At 41.0% G+C, this 15,669-nt stretch overlaps 1 protein-coding gene across 15 annotated transcripts in view; it reads right to left on the reverse strand.

Moving 5' to 3' along the window:
* Window positions 1-15,669, reverse strand: part of EYA1 (EYA transcriptional coactivator and phosphatase 1) — a 166,551-nt gene that overhangs the window by 90,706 nt on the left and 60,176 nt on the right. Inside the window, exon 1 of one of the 15 annotated variants that reach the window (XR_012649829.1) lies at window positions 2,065-2,309. The exons of 13 other annotated variants lie outside the window; for them this stretch is intronic. The gene's annotated coding sequence lies outside the window, so the exon portion shown is untranslated. Of the gene's footprint in view, window positions 1-427; window positions 1,116-2,064; window positions 2,310-15,669 lie in introns of those variants that run through there. One more of the 15 variants, XR_012649830.1, reaches the window with a different exon arrangement.

Here is a 15,669-nt window from a genome sequence, read left to right on the forward strand (position 1 = left end):
GTTGCCTATGTTACGTGCCTATTCCCCCCCCCCCCCCCCCCATTTAAGATGTCCACCATCACGTTATTCCTACCTGCCGAACCGCGAGCACTCTAGGAAATCAAAGGGGAAGAATCCCCAAACCGGGCTGACGGCAACCAGCAGACCCGCCTAACATCTGCTGCTTTGCGGGCAGCCTGCAAACCCCAGCCTGAACCACGGCCAAAATGAACCCAGCGACCGATAAACCGAGCGTCGCCCCTCCGCGGGCCGGCGGCAAGGACCCCGCAACTCCGCGCACGCTTCAGCCCCGCCGCCGCCGCCGCCGACCTCCGGGGCTGCTCCGCGATTCGCCCCTTGCCGCCGCCCGCTTTTTCCGGGCTTTTCCTTCCTTCCCCCGCCGCCCGCCCGCCGCTGTCAGCGCCCGCGCCGCCCGCCCGCTACTCACGCTGCCGGGGCGCCCCGTCTCCGCGGCGCGCAGCGCTCCGCGCCCGCGGGCTCACAGCGCGGCGGCGGCGGCGGCGGCGGCGCCTCCCATGGCGCGGCGGGGCAGGCGCGCCCCGGGGCGGAGGGGCGCGGGCCGGGGCCGGGGCCGGGGCCGGGGCCGGGGCGGCGGCGGGCAAGACAAAGCGGCGGCGGAGGGAGGCTGCCGCCAGCCCCGCCGCCTGTTTGCTCAGCCTTGTGGGTCTGCCCAGGCAGTGCCTGGGGGCACGCTGCCGCTCCCGCGCCCTCTCTCCTCCTCACTCCCCTTTTTCTGCTGCCTTTTTTTTTTTTTTTTTTCTCCTTTCCTCCCCTTCGGGTTTTGTTTTTGTTTTTGTAATGCAAACCGCAGCTATTCTCTTGTCCCGAGCTCATTGGTTTAACAGCGGCAACTGCAGCGAGGCTTGCGCGGTCTCAAGTCAACCTTCCCGCCCGGGCGAAAGGCAGCCGGGGCGGCCGCGCTCCGCAGGCGCCGCGGAACCGGCGCGGAACCGGCGCGGAACCGGCCGCCCCCCCTCCGCGCCCAGCCCGCACGCCGGAGCCCCGTTTCGCCCCTTCTTCAGCCTCACCCTCAGCCCCCGACAACTAATGAATCCCCCGGGTCCCTCCGCCTTTAAAAAGTTAGCCGCGCGTAGAGGCGTCCCCTCGAGTAAGCCGGGTTTAAACAAAAGCCGTCCTAATAGAATAACTGGAATTAAACCAACGTTATATCAATGAGAGAAGCTAAATAAGGATACTCACAGAGGCTCTCAGGCATACAACCAGCATGCACGCCCGGACATGCCGTTTTGATTGGATATGTAACAGATTTGTTCTCAAATATCTGAGATTCTTGCAACCTTGTAAAGAACGGGTCTGCTAAAACTATTTACGCCAGCCTTCTCCAATTTAAAGGTATTTATTAAATAAAGTATCTGGAACTTTTAAAATGCTCTAAGCCGTGCAGGTATGCGAAATATCTGTACCTACCCCTAAAACCAACCGTAGATATAGGCGACTTCGTATTTTCAATCATTGCTACTCACCCACTAAAGTTTTAAAATTTAAAACTCCGTAAAGGCCCCTGCCATGGACCTTACAAATATTTCCAAAGAAGAGATGGTTGCACAGAGCTAAATTCGTGCATTAAGTAACAGTAATTCTTTAAAGCTTAGCTTTTACCAATCAATAAGTAATTAAGTAATTTAATTAGTAAGCCATTAAACTGAAATGGGTTTATGATACATTTCTATTACAGCACTTTTAGTTGCTCATAATTCAAAAAAACTCTTTTAAAATATATATACATTATGTTAAAAAACATTATAACGTACGCAACAACTAAATTTGACCAGGGTTGTCCGGAGCATTTCCACTTTGTAGAACATATCTTTCAATTCATGTAACACTTATTTTTCTACACTTTTTCAGTACACGTAATCCAAATATGATGAGGAAAACAGCATAATGATTTGCAGTACCAAAAAAAGAAGTCTTAATACTATGCCAGCTCTACAGTACTAACTTAAAAAAAAAAATCCAACTTTATGCTGCATAAATAGATTGAAACAGAACCTTTTTTTCTTTACAGAAATCTGTGGTTATTCACCGCTAATATATCCTTACCTTCAATTAACTAATCTGTGAATCAAAGCAATACTTCTAGAGGAGAAATGTCTTCTGGCTACTACATCCCAGTAAGCGAGACATTATTTTGTAGCAAGTACATTGGGAATACTTCAGGAAAGCTGATCGGTTTGCAAAGCTACAAGTCAACCTCGAGCTGAAAAGGCACCTAGGATTTCATTTTGTTTAGCGGAGAAAAGGGATCTCGGGACAGTCACACACCATATATGGGAACCCAGGTCAAAATAAGCAGCTTTCGATTGGGCCCGTCTGCGTAGCCAGCGCTAGCACAATCCCTTTACTTCTTTATAGTCACAAACCATCTCACGCCAAGACAACTGTTTGTGATGTTCTATATTAAACGGTGAAAAGAAATACAAACTACTTATTATGGAGACATGCAGTTTTGTCTGGTAAAATTCACTGAAATCCTGAAATACAAGGCGATGCAATCATTCTGAGCTATACGCTTTTTGGAACAGCCACGATCCTCCGGAAAACGCTTACCACTGAAGCCTTTAGCAGTGTTAACAAGATCACTTTTAAAAAACCCTACCCAATCCTACATAAAGACACATGTCTTGCTTCACTATCTCTAGGAGCTCTAGCTATTACATGAAAAAGATCAGGCACGTGTTTTCAGGAAGCAGAAGCTCATTTTTTTTCTGAAAAAAAACCCTCAAAAAATATCATATTGTTGCTGTGAGGTACCATCTGACACTGGAAAATGTAACTCAAAACACTTTCTCAAAAATAGTGATACTTAAATGATGCTATGGAAATAAAAAAAAATATTTAAAAAATAATACGACTGTGACTTCCCGTGATGCATGTAAATTTTTGCATAAATCTATTTCATTTCATTCCATATTTGAAAAAAAAACAAATAGCACAAGTATATGAAAAAAATCTTACTGTTCTAAATGTAAAGCTTACTGAAACAGGTTTACCGTTGGTCAGAGTTTGTAGTCCCTAATGGGAGTTTTGTCTAAGTAATAACTTTAGGAGTGTGCCCAGCCTCTGTATTTAATTAAACTAAGACAGATCCCCCCCTCCCCTCACATACAGAGCTTGATGATGTGATGATAAACATGGGATAAATTACACAGAGGCTAAGATGATCAGAAAAAGGGTGTTGATGATGCGTTGCAAGAAAAGAAATGGCTTTGAATTTTTAATCTCTGCTGTAGTATGGCATGTAGGCAGTATGGGAACTGAAGCCATATAAATGATCTAGATGGGCGATATAAGATAAAGTAGGGTCCTCTGTGTTTATGCAGCCATTAAACAGTGCCTTAAAGTTCCTTATCTGATGTCTGAAGATTGGACTTCAGATTAGCGTATATCATTACCCCATGGTACGGTCTAACCTATGAACTTACCCTACAGCTGATACCACGGACCAGATCCTCATTTGGTTTAAGTGAGTGAATTTTTTTTTATTTCAATAGCTAAACTAATCATGCCAGCTGAGCACAGCACCTATTTGAAACCTATTTGAAAGAGGTTTGTTTACTTGGCTTTTTGGTTTTGTTCCTCCAACTAACTGCATACCAAATCAGTGCAGGCTGGGTTGTTGATCACTGGCACACAACACCAATTTTAAACCACAACTGCACTAACACTGGGTTTGGAACAGACAGTTCAGTGGGATTTGTATGTGTTTACATCATGCCTGAATTTGCCCTGATTTTGCATTCCTGCTGATACAGCTGGCATCTCAAGAGTCGTAAGAAGTGAAGGACCAGGCCTATTACATAGTATCAAATGCACAACAAGCTATTGGGTATATTTTTACAACTATTACTCATGCCAATATGGTTTTAACTCCATATGCAGTGTCACACACCTGTTTTAGCACAAGTAAAGCCGGTCCATCCTGAACACAGTATTTACTGGGTGCTTAGGTGCCACAATTACAGATGTGCTGATAATTAAGAAAAATCAGGCATAAGATGGATATGGAACAGTGGGATGTTTGCATGTTTGTCTCTAAGTAGGAAATGCTACTGGAATATTTAACATTAGAAATAGGCCCAGGAAGACCACACTTCACTAAAGCAAAAGATGCATCCCACTGCTCCCGAAAGCCGCCGCCTGGCTCTTCCCATAACAACTGCAATGCAACGTCAGAACCCTCTGAAGCAGGCAATATCCCTCCTATGTCTCCATACAAGTTTTATCTTACACATAGCAGCTGTTGCCTAGAGACGTCCCTGGCTGGAGCAGAAGTTTGCAGTGTTTGACAGGAGCCTTTATTGTCTCAAGCTACTCACGTGAGCAAAAGTAGAAAGACCTTGGTAAATACAAACAAAAAAAAAGTGACAGAAATCAACCATTTTAGCTGTTCTGTCCAAAAGCTATCAGTGTGACTGAGAAGGACAATTTAATTATATTCTTTCAAGAGACACTGGATAAAATGAATATTGAATTAAGGTCTATCTGTAACATGTTATAAGAAAAGGTGCGTGCTGCTCACCATCGTCCTTAGTCAAAAGGTATGTGACCTGCTGGCCCCAATGACAGCTTTGCTAGTTCGCATGCAATTGTACTTGTTTTTAATCAGCAACTTCAGTAAGAAGTACAGGATCATTTTGTATCATTTTAAATAGGAAACAGTACTCTTTCTTAATCTTAAGTAGACACTGCTTTAGCTGTTTAAATCAATGCATGACTTTATATGATTCTGAAATAGTTCTTGACAACTATGATATTAACGAATGCAGAGATTTTCCACAGAAGAAGCAGTTGAAGTCTAATTTGATAGCAAATACCTTAGTGTTTCTCAATTTTTCACTTTCCAAAATCGAGGTATGCATGTTTTTTCAATAGATCCGTTGCATCTTAAAAGCATTATGTAGCAGGGGAAAAAAATATATAGCATATATATTTATAGACACAAACATTGTAAACTATAAATATGCTCAGTACTCTAACTGCAAAATAAATAAGTAGTTTGCCAGGGTGAAGGGAAGGTTTCCTACACAAAGGTAAGTTTTAAATATAGCTAATACTGTCATCTCTCTTTTGGTACTTCATAACACCCAGCCGAAAACTTCCTACATTACTTTTCTCTTCTAGAAATCTCATGAAGGTAATTATACCTATGATCGGCACACAAAAATACTGATAAGTTTGGGTCTCCAGATCATTTGAAGTAGATCCTCTACCCAAAAGTGATGGCATCGCTTTTCCCTAAAGACTGAGACACCAGCTCTGAGAGCTACTCCTGATTTAAGAGTAATGTTGAAGCTTTTCTAGCTACAACAGCCTTCATTTAAGCAATATCCTAGCTATTAATTTGAACTACTGAAAATTACCTTCCATTTTCAAATGAAGTTCAATAGTTTTACATGGGGATTTTTAATATTGTCTATGGTACCTAAGAATCGGTGAGAATGTCACTTTTTTTTTGCACAAAAACCTTAGCTCGAAAGATACTTAAACATGTTAGCAACTGTTACAAAAGTGGTCCCACTGAAGGCAACGTAATTGTCTTTGAACAAAGTTATTTGGAGAATTAGCTGTTTGCAAGATAGGGGGTGGAATGAAAGGAGTAAATTGCAACCTGTGAGCATCCTTGAGAAAGAGCTAATTTTTCTAATTTACATTCGAGCTTTTACTCCAGCTCAGCATGGAAACATAACTGCCTAAAACCTGAAAATAATCATCCTTCACTGTGATGTGTGAACACTAATTTGCTTACAAAAATGAACAAGTCAAATCAAATGCACCAGTGATGATGAGAAGCAGCTTGCTAGCACTCTAACAGGTGAAAAAAGCTATACTCGGTAGTTCCTCAGAAGACCAAGTTGCATGAAGAACGCAGTTCAAATGAGAGATTACCAGTGAGCTGACAAACTAATCAAGTCCTGTTGTTCTATAAAGGCTATAAAACACATCATTTCACACACATGCCATTGGTCCGTAGCTCGTCCTCCCACAACTATTTAAGCCTTCCCCATCTTTCATTTAGTGCTACTAGAAACAAGTTAGAATTTACAAACCATTGCAAATTTTTTTCACAGCAATAACTTATATTTTTGCCAGTGATATAAATACAGCGCACTGTATAACATGAGTCAGCTCAGTAATGCTAGACTGTCTTTTCTCCAACTATTTTCCATTAACATGAACAAAACCAGTTTTGTCAGCACTCCTATAAGGTGAAAAGGGAGATGGAAAGTTCCTCTTTGTTTTTCAGCTCTGAATTAAGGTCATACTCAGAATTCTAATTCTGCAAGAAAAATACGTTTGTTCACTAACCACAGAAACAATAGGTTTATTTGTTGCAAATTCCATTTTGTTATTATTTCCTAAATGCGTTCCGTATTTTCTTCCTGAAGCATTATTCATGTCACTGTTCAACAGTAGATGGAGCAGTGGATCATTACTGTATTTTAGTTATTTGTGTCAATTATTGCATAATTTTTCAGCTGCTGACATACAAGACTGAACAAGCAAATGAAAAAAAAAGGATATAGGGAAAATAATTGTTAATTAAAGCATTTGGAATTATGAAGAAAACTGAAAGAACAGCAAACCAAGCTCACTTTGACAAATTATTAAGACAAGCCTGCATTTATGACTAGTGTAAGTGATTCATAAACACACATTCAAATCACAAACCTTGCGTTAGTTGAATATAGTAAATATGTACATCCTTAACCTTGAAACATTCAGTCACACATATTTTTCTTACGACGATCAGGAAGGGTGAAGTATCTTCTAAAAGTGAAGTTCATATATATTCCACATTTTGGGCCTTGTAATGAAAAGGAAAAAGTGGAAGTCTAAGTTAAAATAATCATTACAAGGGCAATTTATTTTACACTCGTATCAATAGCTTTTCCTGCAAACTGTTTTTAAGAAATTTACCACAAGAAACTCTTTTGAACCTCACAGTAACTATACCACGACCCTCATTTGTTCAGCAGGGGCTAGATTCTCACCTAACTGTAACCATCTAAAATTAAGCATTTAGTTTAAGATGATCATCCCAACCCTCACCTTCAGTGGAGAGAGACAGACACTTCCAGCCGATGTGTCTAGAGGGGACTCAGTTTTGAGGTTTCCGCTCCCCATAGACACAGACGATGGGCTGGCTTAAGCTAGCTCCCAGGTTTTGATGGCTACAGCTCCCCCAAGTATCCAGACTTTGTCGAGCCCAACATTATTTCCTTTAAAATCAGTTGGGTCTCAATAGTAATTGTATTCACAGAAATGTAAATTGCCGCATGCTCTGTTTTGAAACTTCGTATAATTACTCAGACTGCCAATATTTGTTGTTACAAATCAAGGCCAGAGGAAAACTTCTCAGATGGCTTCAAAGTCCCAGTTCTCATCTCCAAGCCCAGCTCCCTCCCCCGCTTCCTTCCAGCAGCATTAACTTCTTCTCTGCAATCTCACAAATCGGAAAAAGAGTAACCTCTAAAGCTGTTTTAGACTGAAGGTCAGAATTCAAAGGATTGGTAACTTTATCCACAGAGCCTTGCAATCACATTGCTATTGGAAACACACCCAGAAGCACCAGCACTCGAGATGTTTTTATTAAGCAATGTCAATAGGTACGAAATTTGAAGGTTGGTTTTTTTTTCTCCATACTGTAAGGCTTATCAAGACTCATATTTGCAAGAGATCAAATTGCTTTCTGCCACCGAATTTTAGTTTAATGTTCTCCAAGGTAAGGAAACTGGGCTCTGTGTTACATGCTAATGAAAACAGCAGCTTTGGTTTGTTTATCTAAATACTTAAAGAGAGGCACCTCTTGCAGCCAAAATGTAAACAAAGCTTAAACTCTTTTTACTGCTTGGATACTTCCAGGCTACTAATACGGATTTTTTTTTTTAATTAAGTGCATTATACGGATTTTCTACATGTATTTCCTGCTTGACAATCTACCTTTCCAAGGAAATATTTAATTCCTAAACCAATTATTCATAATTACACCTATATTTTCAGCCCATGAACATAAGATGACAGATCCCTTTCAAACCTAGGCTCAAGGGAAAAAAAAATCACAGAGGGCAATCAGTACTTTTGTCCCTGCAAACCTGTCATTAATTTAAAGGGAAATAGGTTAAAATAAGGATTTCAAGAGGGTTTCACAACAATTAAGGACAAGCAAAAGTTTGATTTCAATATCTAAAAACAAATATCGGATACCTTGCCCCTCTGTCTTGTACCACATCTGCATGCACAAAAGACTGAAGCATTCATACCGAGCAGAGTGATTGACCTGATGAAGTTCTGAAAATGTGTCTTTAAGGATGCCTTGCCTTTTATTATACAGGAATCTCTATACACAGAAACCTCCATTAAATAATGTTGCTAAACTAGACACAGACAAATGAGAACACGCCTTGCACTGGATGCCAATTTACATGCCGAAAGACACAGCATGGGTACTGCACACCGACCAGAGGCAGAACGCTTTTCATGCAGCGATACCAGGAGAATGCAAAAACATAAGGAGAAGAGGACACAAAGATACACACAACAGAACACAACTGTATGAAGAACTCAAAACGAAGGTGGATGAGCAGAGGTAGTAAGTTTTTATCTCTTGTAATTTGATTTTAAAAAAATCAGAATTTGGCAGCTCTCTGTATAAGGAATATATTGAATGCAACTCAAAAATGCTTATTTATCTTCGGCGCATCTGGTGCTTGTATTCACCAGCAGGATACCTTTTTGTATCTAGGCTGATTTTTAATAGCTCTTCTGGAAAGCAGCAAATCCTAAATTAGAGACACCTAGGAAAATTTCGTAGATTTAGTAGCCTAAAAATGCACTAGCTTGAAACATACTCCACCAGTGTACTCCACTGCAGATGACTGCTTATTAAAATAAAGTCAAAATTATACTGCTGAGACCGAATGCTTCACGTGATGCCTCATGGTGCGTGGGACACACGCAAGGGCTCCGTTGCCCTGGCTGAGGATGCCGGCGGTGCTGCCACCTGCTCCACCAAGCCCCAGTGGGCTGTGGCCGTACGGGAAAGCATCCTCGGCCCCTGCAGCCACTGGTGAATTGCTTCTCCACCCCTCCCTGCAAAGGAAAAAAGCATCCAGAATGAAGGGTCCCCCTCCTGAACCTTCATCCATATCTAGAAAGGGGGTTGAATTCAGAAGGAGTCTCAGGAACTGTGTGGTGCCTGCAATAGGGAAGGGGGAAATCCAAGGGATGGAGGGTGGTTGCCCCTCAGCTGGGTACAGCTTGGGCACGTAAGGCTCTCGTTCCTCTGTGAGACCCAAAAAAGCTGCCACGAACCAGCAATGATACCCCTACGATGCACTTCTCTTCCCTCCTGTCCCCCCTCTCATAAAATCCTCATTGGTTTTAGTTCTAATCTTTTTTTTTTTTAAGAAGAAAACACTATTAGTATTTTCACCTCCAAAATACTATAAAATATTGTCTATGAATCTCTAAAGCTTAAATTAAAATAGGATCAACTTCACATTAAGTTTCTTTTTATGGAATTGGCCTCAGACATATGTGGTATACCAAGTACAGCAGGAGCTTTATACAAATCCTTCTCTATTAGTTGATGAATTCCAGGATTTGGCTCTTGTTTTTCTGGTCAGTAGGTAGATAAAAGTAAATAGTTATGCAGTATGCATCATAAAGTAACAACTGGCAGGTCACCTATCTTTTACGGCAATCCAATATGGGGTTGCCTAACATTGTTTTTACCATCCGATGAAAGCGCAGGATGAAACGTGTTTCGGTAGGTCCTACGTTAGGAGGTTCCTGTCAGCCAGCGTTGAGGTCTGCTTCAGCCTAGGCCACCGACCTGCAGCCCCATCCAAAGGCGGACTGCGGTACCCATTAGTGGTCCTTCTGACCTCAAAAAGGCTGTGTAGCAGTGTTGGAGTCCACCCTCACAGCCCAGGCTGCAGGATCCACGTCTAGTTATTTCTTCATGTTCGGATGCACTGAAGTCTGCCAAGACACCAGTTTCTCAAAATTTGAATGGGTACCATAAAATGACTTGAAATGAATTGGAAAGAAAAAATAGCTGAAAGTTAATACGCAGTAAAAATGCTTCCTATTAATCTAGTACGAGAAGTGGACTTTTGAGACCCTGAATAAGAGGTTTGAAGACTGCTGTTTACATTTGGTTTAGAAATTCATACCTACGAATAAAAGAAGAATAAATCACAGTGATTTAAGAGATTGGTTTAAGACACTGATTTGCTAAATCTTTACACTCACCTAAGCTTGCTTGTAACTTTGCAAGACATAAGTTTCTTTGTTTTAATAAAACTGCACAGCACAGCTTAAACATACTTGCCAAATTTCCAACTTCGGCTCTGTTTAAGAACATACGTGGCCTTTCTCTTGCTAGAAAGATCCATGTATACTACCAACAAATCTTCCCTCAAATAGCTGAGAACTAATAGTAATGCAAACTATTAACAATCAGAAGGCAGTGATGTCATTTAACAGTCAACAAACATGAAAGTACATGCACAGACATCAGTGGAAATACGATAACCTAATAAATAATAAAAATAGTGATATTCAGACTTTTTAACATTTCCACACATCAACATGCCATAAGCACATAGGCGTCATTTGCTGAAGGGAATGACTAATTCATTGAATATCTCCTTTAGCCTATGAAAATGTGTTTCTTTCCTCCCATCCTAGAAGAACTAATAAGCCACAGCATCCTTCCCTGCCTAACATCAAATGCAATAATGTCCAAATTAACATCTCCATAGGGTGGATTCTACTGAAAGAAGAAGTAAATCCAGTAAATTTTGTTCACCTGAACAGATCTTGGATTAGCTCCACGACTTGAAAATCCCTAAGAATTTACTCCTTACTCTGCTTGCTTGCTGAAACGTGCAAATGGATTCACAAAATAGAATTAAAAAAAAAAAAGAATTTTGAAACATCCTTTTACAAAAGCTTGACAGAAACAGGTATGAAACAAGTTGAAACAAGTTCAAACTGATGTTCAACCTTTAAAACTGATTTATAATACCTGAACTCTGGTATTCCAGTCACAGATGGAATACCAAGTAAAGGTTAGCATCTTATTAATGACTGTTTGTTAAGAGTTACAATGAAAAACAAAATTTATGACACGGTATTAATATTATGAGTAATTATACTGGATAATCATGAATTGGATCAACAAAGTGAAAGGAATATTTTTCCTTGTTTACCAGAAAAAAACCAAATACCCCCAAACTGCTCCCACCTCCATGAATTGGCCTTAGCTTTCAACCTAACTTACAACGCAACCCAAATAACTGTACTGGACATCATCTAAGGAAAATGAAGCACTTAACGATGTCAGATAGGAACTGGTGCTTAAACTGTGCTACTGAGCATACTGAGAGCCATTTCTCCCCTCGCAGAGCTGAGCACTGCGCTTAGGCTACCGTTCTCTTCTGCCCGAGGCCTGCCAGGATTCAGAAAACATCACAACACCCACATCCTCACGGAAATGCCATCTGTTAAGGCCAGACACTGCACCTCTTGCAGCACAGCAGAGTAGCTTGGCCTGACGGTGAAAATAAGACTATTTTTTTCAGGGAACCCTCTCTCTCCCAAAAGAGCTATTCCTAAAAAGAGTGTTTTCAAAATTTCCCATGAATTTTTTTTCAAACATTCGGGCTGAAACAAATGGAACCCTGACTTCCTGCAAGTCTAGAAAACATAAATACTGATTTAGCATTTCAAATTTGTTTGGTTTCCTCACCTGCCTGCAATCACAACTCTGACTTCATCAGCTGAAGTCTGCTAAAGGCATCCCAATCATCTTTTCATAACTGCACCCTGAAAGAGTGTTTCATTTCTTCAGTCTTGATCACCTTATCTGATTATTTCTCCATTTACATAATTCCTTGTTAGCTCTGGAAATTACTTTTCAGAAAATGTTTATCAGAGAAGCCAATGCGTTGTCCAACACACCGGTGTCTCGCCCCTAACCACGTTATAAATACTTTCCGAGGAGTGCGCTCTCCCACGCAGGGGTGACTGCCTTATTGTGTGTCAGAAGCTTCTTTCTCTTCTCTTGACTTTGAAGATGAGAGACGGGAGTGGATGTATTTGTTAGATCTCTTTTGTGTTCACTCTGTCAGCCCTCTTGATCTGAACCACTGAAATACGAATCACAGATATTCTGAATTATATTGGCAGCAGGGACAGTCTTGTGGCAATATGAGCTGGCTGGTGTTTTTTCATAGCAGGTTCTGCTATCCAGCTGTTCACGAGCTGCCCTCAACAGCTGGAGATGCCCACATTCACCTAGCATGATTTTCCAGCCCTCTCAATTTACCCTTTGGTTAACCGATTTACACAATTTGTCTTTCTTTACGCAAGCTAGTTAAACTCTCCTTCCTTGGGGAAGAACCACATGTATTTCCCAGGGGAATCTTAGATTTTCCATAGGCTAGGGAGGGTGCTTATGTTTTGCTTGTGACACATAAGGGATCACTCTCTCTGATACTGATCAATTTGTTATATATTCCTCCTCACCCCTTTAACCATTCCTACACTGGGTCTCGCTAGGAAGGGTGTGAGTGGCTTGGTCCTACTGGAGGTGTGACTGTTTCCTTTTTCAGTGTGGGGTCCTGGGGAGGAATTTTGCTACTTCACAACTTCAGGGGAGGAGGATGTTTGGGTTAAGGCAGTGTTATACAGAGGGAAAGCATAACATTTCTTTTCTCTTGATCTTTGTTTGGTATCCAGTATTCAGTCCATAGGGCAGAGAAGTTAAGATAAACTGACAAAGCCTATGACAGACTAATTGGTGACGGAATTATTTGGCGGAAGATTGCTGCCCAGCTTGACAAGACTTCAAAATGTAGGAACCACTTGGCAGACAGGGAAGCACAGAGAAAGCTGCAGAAGTATCTACTTTTCCTGGCAGGTTTTTTAAAGGTTATATTGATTCAGAATTATTCTCATTTTGCAGGCATTGCCATTCTTTGACCTGCTGCCTCTGCCTTGGGAGAGCAAAGGTGGTACAATAATACTAACAGCTGAAATTAGTTCTGGGGATCTTGAGTTTTGGATGGGGTGCAGACACCATATGATCATTTTTTTTCAGACATAATTGCTTCATCTTTCATTCTTTCCCTGAACTGAACTGACAACCAGGAACCACGAGCCTTGCTAGTTACCTTGCTTTGGATTTATGCTCTTGAATGAAAGATCAGTGGATAATAAAATTAACACCATTCGTGACTTTAATTAAAGATAAGCACCCTGTGTCTTTTAGTAAGCCAGTAGTAACTGGTCAGGGGACACTGTAGATAGATGGGTTCTTAAGCAAATGCATACCCTTTTCCTTTTACCTCCTGAACCTTTCTCAAGTCATCCTTCAGGGCAGGTACAGTCTTCAGAATACAAAGAACTAGTTTAACCCAACGCTGAGATCAAATTAAGACTCTTGGTACACTACCGGAAGATTGATATCTGGTGATCCGACTGACATAAACCTCTTGAGTGATGCAATTATATAGACTATATATAATCTAGATGGACTATAGATTTTAAATATCTTTGTACAGATTATATATATATATAAAATCTATATGTACTATATATATAATCTATATGGATTATATAGACTATAGATTTTAAATATATTTGTATAGGTTATATATATAATCTATATGGACTATAGATTTTAAATATCTGTTGAAAGTGTAAGCAGGTTTAGTGACTTCTTTAGAAACTAAATCAGACAAGTATTTCCTTTTGAAATAATTGCTGAAACCATTTTCTTTTGTGTTTACTTTCTTCATTCATATGCATTTTTTATTACTGGACAAAAGTGGAGTTTATGTCAATAATTAAAAACATGTAAATTATGTGATCACTTTGTATTTACACTGGCTTTTGCTTCATTATCTGCATTTTATTTCTGATTGCATAAATATTCATAGAGAAACACCCAGGGAAATTTTCAAAGTGGTGCATAGAGACTACACTATGCAGTTCCTATTAATTTTAATGAGTCACATGGTTATGTTCCCACACTCTAACTTGAAAATTTCCCTCCTGCTTTCCACCATCTAAAATAACTGTCTAATTCCAAGAATGCACTGTCTGCATCCCCCACTCTACAATCTATAAGTACACAAGGGACATGCAGACATTTCATATAGATACTTCAGGATGCTCCAGTGGCATTTTATACCCAAAGGAAAAAAAGTCCCCAGCCTGATCAGAGTTACTAAACTCCGCATGCCACTCCTAATCCTCACCTCTAAAGACGTTTCCATTAATTCCTTTGCTGAAATGCCTATTTAGATACATAGAAAATTAATATCCTGGGAACCTCTGACATAATTAAAAGTACACTTACCAAAGAAGTAGGATCAAAAGAACCACTAAAACCAGAATAAGACATAATCAACCTGGTAACCCATCATACAGTCCCAGAAACTGTGCTTTGACATTCCTCCCCCAGAAGCTAATGACAGCAAGTTATAAATGAAAGATTTTTGTCATTTGACTATATTTGAACTTTCCCCACAATGTGCCAGGAAGGTCAGCCAGGGTATTTTAGAGCAAGGCTGTGAGTCGAGAGAATTACAGGCTTAGAGTTACTTACAGTGCCTTGCCAGAGATTCCCTCTGTTTTATAGCTCACAGGCTTCACTTTTCACAGTTGCTGCTTCTAACCAGCTTTTTTACATCTCCTGGAAACCTGGAGTGGGGGAAGGGAGGACTTTTTTTTCCCCACACGGATAACCTCAGGAGATTCAGTGGCCACGGAGGCAGGGGCAGTGAGCACAGGCAGCCGGTGGGAGCACAGCCGGCTCAGAGCAGCACCTTAAAACCAGGCTGAAATCTAGTGGAGAAGCAGCTGCAATGGGTTTGAAGGCTCCGTGTTGGGAAACTCAAAGAGAAGATCATGGGGTGGCTTAAGTGAAGGGAATCAAGTGACAGGGAAGAAGGGGAGGTTTGCTGATGAGATTGGTGTAGCTCCTAAGAGGAAAGGGTCTGGCTTCTGGGATGCAAGTTGCTTAAAAATGCAATCTCTGGGCTTGGGAGCGCTGAGGGTGTATGGCTTAGGGTTGACACAGACCAACCATGCACCTCTTACCAAACCCCAGTCTGGGGAGAGGGACACACAATGAGCTGCACCCACCAGCAGCATCCCCAGGGCCAAAGGCAGCTAGCCTGTACCAAAGACCTGCACACCTCCAACCCTTCCATTGGCAGTACACGGCAGCCCTGTCCTACAGATTCACACACGTCTACTGAAAGATACATTTGTCTTTAGCCTGTCATCAGCCAAGGACGTCTACACACGTTCCCCACAACCCATCTGCCTGTTTTCATAAAACTTGAAGGAGTGTGATATTTTTGAGGCTGCTAGCTCTCTGTCAGACTGGATGGAGATTTCCCAACAAATTGAAAAGTTATTATTAGGAGACATACAGCTAGACAGACACATACAAAGAATGTGGTTACAAAAACCTTTTTTTCCTTAGAAAACCAGGTTATAACAAGAAACTGCCTGATCTCCATTTACAGTTCTGTTCAGTTATTTCAATGAACTTTTTCATTTTGCTGACAGAGCAACTTCATTTTATGTAGAAAGACAGTTCCCCAGAGGGTAAGATCTGTC

This window comes from Buteo buteo, chromosome 3 (genome assembly GCF_964188355.1).
Source record: "Buteo buteo chromosome 3, bButBut1.hap1.1, whole genome shotgun sequence".
Classification (NCBI taxonomy): domain Eukaryota; kingdom Metazoa; phylum Chordata; class Aves; order Accipitriformes; family Accipitridae; genus Buteo; species Buteo buteo.